Source organism: Pseudochaenichthys georgianus, chromosome 11, assembly GCF_902827115.2.
Source record: "Pseudochaenichthys georgianus chromosome 11, fPseGeo1.2, whole genome shotgun sequence".
NCBI lineage: Eukaryota > Metazoa > Chordata > Actinopteri > Perciformes > Channichthyidae > Pseudochaenichthys > Pseudochaenichthys georgianus.
Genome location: NC_047513.1, coordinates 1,272,025 through 1,280,896, shown reverse-complemented (window position 1 = coordinate 1,280,896; position 8,872 = coordinate 1,272,025).

Sequence of the window (8,872 nt, the reverse complement as noted above, 5' to 3'; positions counted from 1 at the left end):
GTTCCCGCTTCCAAGCCCCCCCCTCCTCCCAGGATCATTGATGGAGGTCTGGTCTACACTGTCAAGTGTCTGCTGAAGGTCAGAAAACGAGGAAGGGGTCAGCAGTTTTTAGTGGACTGGGAGGGTTATGGACCGGAAGAGCGGGAATGGATACCATCTAGCTTCATAGTGGACCAGAACCTGATAAAGGATTTTTACAAAAGCCATCCTGAACTCGCTGGGCCGTCCGGAGCCGTCCGTAAAGGATGGGGTACTGTGGTGTCTAGACAGTTGTGTTAAGTTAATTTATTTAGTTCAGACCTTTTGTCTTTTGCCTTGTCTTGTGATTTCCTGTTTTATTTTGTAGTAACCTTTCCCTCGTTTCAGAGCATTCCTGCCCTGGTGTGTTTTTCCCGCCAGTGTGATTGTCAGCCCCTCCCTTAATTGTTGCCACCTGTGTCCCCTTACCTAGTGTGTATATATAGTCTGTGTCTCCCTTTGTCTTGTGTCAGTTCGTCTTGTCTCGTCAAGCCTGCCAGTCATCCCTTGATCGTGTGAAGTATATTTTTGATAGTCCATGTAGATGTTTTTTGGTTTAGAGTTTTTGATCCTCCAAGTGAGCGTTTTGTGTTTGACCTTAATTAAAAGACCTTGTTAATTCTGATCTGTTTCTGGTGTTGTGCGTTTGGGTCCTGAGCCTCGTGACATTCTTAACACTAAAGAGCGACAGTATGTCACCCAGTTTTTCAAAGAAAATGTGGGTGTGGTCTATGAGTGGTGGAAATGTGTCTGTTAGCTAAGCTTAGTCCATTGTTAATAATAATTGTTATGTTTTTTTTTTACTAAGCTGACATTAAAGGTGGGGTAGGTAAGTTTCAGAAACCAGCTTGAGTGCACTAACATTTGAAAGTACACAGCCGAAAATAATCCGCCCCTTCCTTCAGACTTCCTTACAGAGCACCTCCTCCAACACACATGAAAGCGCAATGCACGCCAAATGACGGCACGCCCAATGAGGGCACGAGATACCTTTGTGCGTGCACGAGATGGAAGGCTGACAGACAGGCCGGCTAAACGGATTGGTTGTACTTTTTACAGTATTACGGCTTCTACAGATGACATTTTTTTATGGATTTTTTTGGCAAAGCACTTAAGATATTCATTGCTATCGGGATGTTAAGAGCATTCCATGGAATATAACAAAAAGTGTATCTCAAACTTACCTACCCCATCTTCATGTACTGTTAAGTAATGTTTTTAATTTCACTCCTCTTTTAGCTGACATTTAATAAATGCAGGTCCATTTTTAGCAGCTATTCATACTAAATCAGTTGTCCCTCCCCCTGGTGCCAGGACCAACAGATCCATCTCTAGACTTAGCAGTCCTGTCCCCCCATAAGTGTTATATTTTCACAGCTCATTGTCAGTAAATATTGTGCAGTTAGTATTGGACTACAAGATAGATGCAAGCCTGTACAGGTAGAGTTATTTCAAGCATAAATGAGTGGGTCGGGTTCTGGAGGTGTGGTTACAGCATTGTGCTTGGTTGGCGTGGCCTGGGCCTGGCGGTGGGGCCCAATAGGCGCATTCACACTGTGGTACTTTTCCCACAAAGGTTGATGGGAACTTAGTTCATGATCGCGTTCACACCAAAAAGAGCCGGTACTAAAAGTAGTTCATGCAAACCTTTTTACCCCCTCGAAAGTCCCTGCTAGAGAGCAGGGACTCGAAAGTCCCTGCTAGAGAGCAGGGACTTTCGAGCGGCTCTTTTATGAGAAAAGAGCTATATTTCTGATTGGCTGGGCGGATTGCAAACCACGCCCCGTAAAACTCCCAAAAAGTTTTGTGAAGCCGCCATTTTATTATCCTCGCATTAGCATTATTAGCATTAGCATTATCCCAGCGCAGAAACGCAGAGAGACTAACTTATGGCAACACAAAATAAAACATGGGAGCGGTGGAGATGAGGAGGTGTCGGCGTTCTGGCAATTTACTCGGAAAGCTTCAGTAGAAGCTGCTGGGACTCCCAGCAGCTTCTACTGAAGCCAGTTCCCAACTCCGGGGACTTCCGGCCGGGGACTTTGGGCGGCAGTATACGCCGTGAAGTGGTTTGCGGCCTGCCAGTAAACCCAATAAAGCCCATCCGCTGTATGAGGCGTTTGTTTACTTTCCGACCTCAGACATGATGGAGTTCATAAGGGTAATTTACAAATAAAATACCCCATTATAACAATGGACTTTATCTTTATGTATTTATTATATATTGCCCCCTCAAGCTGATTTTGGAAAAGGACATCAACCCTTGTTTGGTGTTTTTCCCTTATTTATCTAAAACAAATGACATGATCAATTACTTGTGTTTATGTGTGTAAAACTTGTGTTTCTGATCAATTCAACCACCGACACCTGTCTGCTCTCACATTCTTCTATTCTGCAAATTTGGGGTGGGACACAATAAATAAAGCTTCGCCAGTTTGTTTGTTTTATTGCACAGTCAAGACATAACAATAACGGCATCATGCTGTTCCAGGTGTGTCGTATGCATGTAAATTGAAGTTAAATAACAGTGTGAAATGTAAAATAAAGTGTAAGTAGTTTCAAAACAATGTAACAGTGGCAATATATATAGCAGCAGACACGCCTTAGTGCAAGTTAGGTGTCAGTATTAAAAAACAGTGGCAATATATATATATATAATAACAATAGAAAATCGTTACCACTCTTATTATTGTGGTCTTTAATTTTGTTATAGTCCTGCCTGAGTTTCTTTATTTTTACCCGGCATCCGTGTGCACTGTGCACGATTCCCAGCTCAAGTAGCGAACATCGCTCAAAACATTTGGAGTTGGGAACTGCTTTCTGTAGAAGCTGCTGCATCACGTCCTTGGAGTAAATTGCCAGAAGCGCCGACACTTCCTCATCATTCCACCGCTCCGGTGTTGTAGTACGTGTGGTCATAACTGCTTTAAAGTACAAAAAAACCACTCGCTCAGGTGTGGATGTGGTTTTGTAGCGAGGAAAAAAATGGCTGCCTAACAAAACAAATTCAGAGTCTAACGGGGCGTGGTTTGCAATTCGCCCAGCCAATAGAAATAGAATAGAAATTGGCACTCTTTTGTCACCAGGTTCGTACCACCTCTCTAGCAGGGACTAAAAACAACCTGATCTCACCAGAATGCGTGACTCCACCACGACTCCTTAACACCACAATGCGTGGTGGAGTCACGAACTTTGTTACATTTGCGTGTCGGCACCACGCAAACAACCCCAATGTAAAGTGAATGAGGCTCCTTTGTCGTGGTGCACACACGCATTTCTACAATGTGCATTGTGTGTAATGCAACTGTTATTTTTATTAAATTAGTTAGTTTTTAAGGAAGGCCAGAGCTTCAGCTGTGTCAAATAGATTGTTCCCTTCAGTTAACGTTATTTAAAAGATAATGATCATGTCCCCTGTATTGTATTACGAGCGTCCATTCCCATTGGATAACGGAGAATTGTACACCCGGAAGTAAGTAGCCTATTCTCCTTACTGTCGATTGATTTTACAGTGATATCTGCACTACTCATCGACTAAAAAACACCAAATTGTCCTTGTTAATTACACAACATTGATTGGTTTGAATTGTGTGCAATGCTTTTGTATTTTCCCCCTTCGATTCGGAGAAACAAATATATTTTCGGAGTTTTTGGACGGCAGAAGACACTACACTACCCAGAATCCTCAGCTATCGTTTGGGACTACACCATGTGCTTAGCTTGACAAACCCCGTGATCAGTCCTCAACCTCTGTGATTGGATGCGCGACGTTTACACAGAGCGTCCAAAAGGACTTTGAAATGGAATGAAACCCATCGACGGCACACTATTCAAAACAGGAATCGAACGTGTCCTACCCCCCCCCCCCCTTAGGTCACAGGCTCCTCCAACAGTGCTACGCAATAAAACAGATGCACAGAAAAAATAGTGAAATAGTGCAATAAGTATGGGCATAGATATGTCTCATAATTATTTGTGTGAACATAAACATAATTTGTGTGTAAATATGTGATTTGTAAATGTAAAACAACATCCACAAATGCATTTAAAAGATTTGCAAACTCACAAATACATTTGCAAGTGTAAAACGGATCTGCAAATACGCTAAATATGTTCACAAATTAAAAAAAGATCTGTGAATATCTCTTTAACATTTACAACTTTCGATCAGGCATTTCTGAATCCATTTTGTATTTGTGGACCAAAAATGCGCTTGCGGATCTCAACTCTCTGTTCACGGATCTCAAGTCTCTGTTCGCGGATCGTCTTTTTACACACACGGAATTTTGAGACATATTTTCCGCCGGTCTCGGCTAAAATCTACTCGTGTCACTCGGTTATTTTCGGAAACCACGTGATGGCCAGCTGATGACTACATTTCCGCATGATTTCAAAGTAAGAGCATGATGGTTTGTTTAATGCTCTGTTTTTGTATTATAATGAACAGCGGAACGTTAGATGCATTCCTCATCACCATCATCATCATCATCATCATCATCACCATCACCATCACCCTCATCATCATGTTATAGTGATACAGTTAGTTTGTGTTATTGGTTCAATACAGCATATCTCGAGCACTTTCGTTGATGTTGAAGTGCAGGCTATAGCCTACGCCACTTCCGGGTCCCGGGGGGGAGCAGCTGGCGGCGAAGCAGCCCAGATAAAACTCTTTCTTCATTGTTTGTTGTGTATTCAGTCAAGCGGGTCAAAGTTACAAAGCACTTCACATCTTATTAATCGGCCTAATTTGACTTTACCCGTGCAGTAATAAAGTAATCTGTAGAAAAGCACCGTATTTAGGTCAGCCTTCATAGTAACGCTACATTACATGTTATAATATTCATCGTGTCCTTTCTACTGATATATTCCTGTCTATTGCTTTCATTTGTATTTAATGTTATTGTGTTTATACTTGTTTCCACACATTTCACAATTTGGGATGAATGAAGTATCTATCTATATATGATATCCATCTATCTATATCTGTCTGTCTGTCTGTCTGCCTATACCTACCTACGTACCTACCTACCAACTAGTTGTTTTGGTTGGAAAGGTGTTGTCATTGTATTGCTCTTTACCAGCACCTGCAGAGTACAGGACTTTACTTTGTAAATATTATATCAATACATTGGTTTCTAGCATATATCATTTGCAAGTGTTTAAAACAAATGTGGGATCCTGATTTCATAAAAAGAAAGACATTCATGATTGTCATATTTTATTATGTAGGATACAGGACTGGAATTATTCTTACTTTTTACTCCTCTTCATTTATGCAACAACTTTATTTAATGTTATGATTAGATTGTTTTGCTTGTATCATCCTTTGCAAATACATAGTCACACTGCTGGGAACAGGGCTGCTTCTCTGAGAGACGTAGATAACCACTTATGAGAATATAATGCATTGGTGTATATTAAACTAGCCAACAGTATAAAAAGAACTACAAAAGTGTTGTCAATATTAACCATAAACATTTACATTAGTGAAATGACACATCAATCAATGTTTATTTTTATTTTATTTTTCACATATACAGCCTTCATAGTAAGGCTACATTAAATGTTATAATATTCATCGTGTCCTTTCCACTGATATATTCCTGTCTATTGCTTTCATTTGTATTTAATGTTATTGTGTTTATACTTGTTTCCACACATTTCACAATTTGGGATGAATGAAGTATCTATATAACCCCTTGCCCTTATTCCTCCGAGCTTAGCACTTTCTACTTTTGTTGTTATTTTGTTTTACTTGCTCGTAAGCGCTTTGAGCACCAGGAAAAGCGCTTTATAAATGTAATGTATTATTATTATTATATATGATATCCATCTATCCATATATCTATCTATCTATCTATCTATCTGTACCTGCAGAGTACAGGACTTAAATATTGTACATATTATATCAATCCTATAATATTTGTTTCTAACATTTAAAGTGCTTAAAACAAATGTGGGATATTCATTTGATAAAAGTAAGTGACAAAGAAATTAACGATTGTCATATTTTATTATGTAGGATACAGAACTGGACTGTAGTCAAGCAAACTTACTTAATAACACATTCCACATACTTGTTCTTTGCGTCAGTGTTTCAATGTTGTATTTTATAACCATATAAATTATTAAAACAATTAAAATACATGCCCTACCGTTGATTGTGCACACTTTTGCCTGAAATTAATCTCCCACTGCCAGGCCCACGCACAGTCAATATAAGTAATTATATTAATGCATAGGAATGTAGTGATACTTCTTTATTCTTCTTTGTATACAATTACAACGGTACATAATAGCGGAAGAAAAGTATACATATTTTTACAGATCCCCTACATTGACTGGGAGGCCAGTGGTCATCTGCGTGAGGAACACTGGGAATAGTTGTTCCTGTCACCCGGAGTCCTCTGAGTGATCAACAGATGGAACACCTTAATGCTAATATTGACCCAATGTTACCATCAGATTCATTTGGAAAGGACATCTACTTGAACACATTACAGTTGGTTCTCTTTACGACTGGAAATTAAGAGCAATGGATCCATGGACTACCAGTAGCAGACAAAGTATTCAGATACTTGACTGAAGTAAAAGTCTTGCCTTTATAGTCTTACTTAAGTAAAGGTATGTAAGTACTAGCCAAATGGACTTACATTTGAAGTACTCATTATGCTTTAAAAGGTTCTCTGTGTTAACACTTTTGATTATATACCTGCATTAATGTGATGTGAAAAATAAAATAAAAATAAACATTGATTGATGTGTCATTTCACTAATGTAAATGTTTATGGTTAATATTGACAACACTTTTGTAGTTCTTTTTATACTGTTGGCTAGTTTAATATACACCAATGCATTATATTCTCATAAGTGGTTATCTACGTCTCTCAGAGAAGCAGCCCTGTTCCCAGCAGTGTGACTATGTATTTGCAAAGGATGATACAAGCAAAACAATCTAATCATAACATTAAATAAAGTTGTTGCATAAATGAAGAGGAGTAAAAAGTAAGAATAATTCCAGTCCTGTATCCTACATAATAAAATATGACAATCATGAATGTCTTTCTTTTTATGAAATCAGGATCCCACATTTGTTTTAAACACTTGCAAATGATATATGCTAGAAACCAATGTATTGATATAATATTTACAAAGTAAAGTCCTGTACTCTGCAGGTGCTGGTAAAGAGCAATACAATGACAACACCTTTCCAACCAAAACAACTAGTTGGTAGGTAGGTACGTAGGTAGGTATAGGCAGACAGACAGACAGACAGATATAGATAGATGGATATCATATATAGATAGATACTTCATTCATCCCAAATTGTGAAATGTGTGGAAACAAGTATAAACACAATAACATTAAATACAAATGAAAGCAATAGACAGGAATATATCAGTAGAAAGGACACGATGAATATTATAACATGTAATGTAGCGTTACTATGAAGGCTGACCTAAATACGGTGCTTTTCTACAGATTACTTTATTACTGCACTGGTAAAGTCAAATTAGGCCGATTAATAAGATGTGAAGTGCTTTGTAACTTTGACCCGCTTGACTGAATACACAACAAACAATGAAGAAAGAGTTTTATCTGGGCTGCTTCGCCGCCAGCTGCTCCCCCCCGGGACCCGGAAGTGGCGTATAGCCTGCACTTCAACGAAAGTGCTCGAGATATGCTGTATTGAACCAATAACACAAACTAACTGTATCACTATAACATGATGATGAGGGTGATGGTGATGATGATGATGATGATGGTGATGAGGAATGCATCTAACGTTCCGCTGTTCATTATAATACAAAAACAGAGCATTAAACAAACCATCATGCTCTTACTTTGAAATCATGCGGAAATGTAGTCATCAGCTGGCCATCACGTGGTTTCCGAAAATAACCGAGTGACACGAGTAGATTTTAGCCGAGACCGGCGGAAAATATGTCTCAAAATTCCGTGTGTGTAAAAAGACGATCCGTGAACAGAGATTTGAGATCCGTGAACAGAGAGTTGAGATCCGCAAGCGCATTTTTGGTCCACAAATACAAAATGGATTCAGAAATGCCTGATCGAAAGTTGTAAATGTTAAAGAGATATTCACTGACCTTTTTTTTATTTGTGAACATATTTAGCGTATTTGCAGATCCGTTTTACACTTGCAAATGTATTTGTGAGTTTGAAAATCTTTTAAATGCATTTGTGGATGTTGTTTTACATTTACAAATCACATATTTACACACAAATTATTTTTATGTTCACACAAATAATTATGAGACATATCTATGCCCATAGTAATGATACACGCTGCGGCCAGCCAGGAAACATGTGACTTATCAGTAACTTTAGACATCGTAAAACTATTTTAAACGAGATTTTATTGTAGATTATACATTTTACTGATACCAACTATATAATATTTACCTTGTTCTTTAAAAATAAAAATAAAATAAATATATATTTTTTTAAATATATTTTTTTATTTATTTTTAATGACAATCAAACATGTGGGAAGAGGGTGGGTGGCGCCCCTAGCGCCCCTATGGGCCGGCCGCCACTGCTCGGGTCAGGTCGTACTGGATGACTGCGGGGCTAACGGTTCGTGTCGCTACCAGTCCGCTGACATGGCGCGTCAATCAACGGTAAGTTTTGCCCATTACTTGCCCAGTATTACTTTGAATATTATTATTGTGATTGAGGATTAAATCCGCTTTGAAGACCACCGTTTTATATCGTGCAGTTTAGCGGCAAAATAACGTCAGTTAGCCAGCTAACGCTATAGCTTTGTTGAGTTTATGCTAGCTAAACAAGTAGTGGTTGTAGTCTACAGCAGTAATTTATATATTATAGC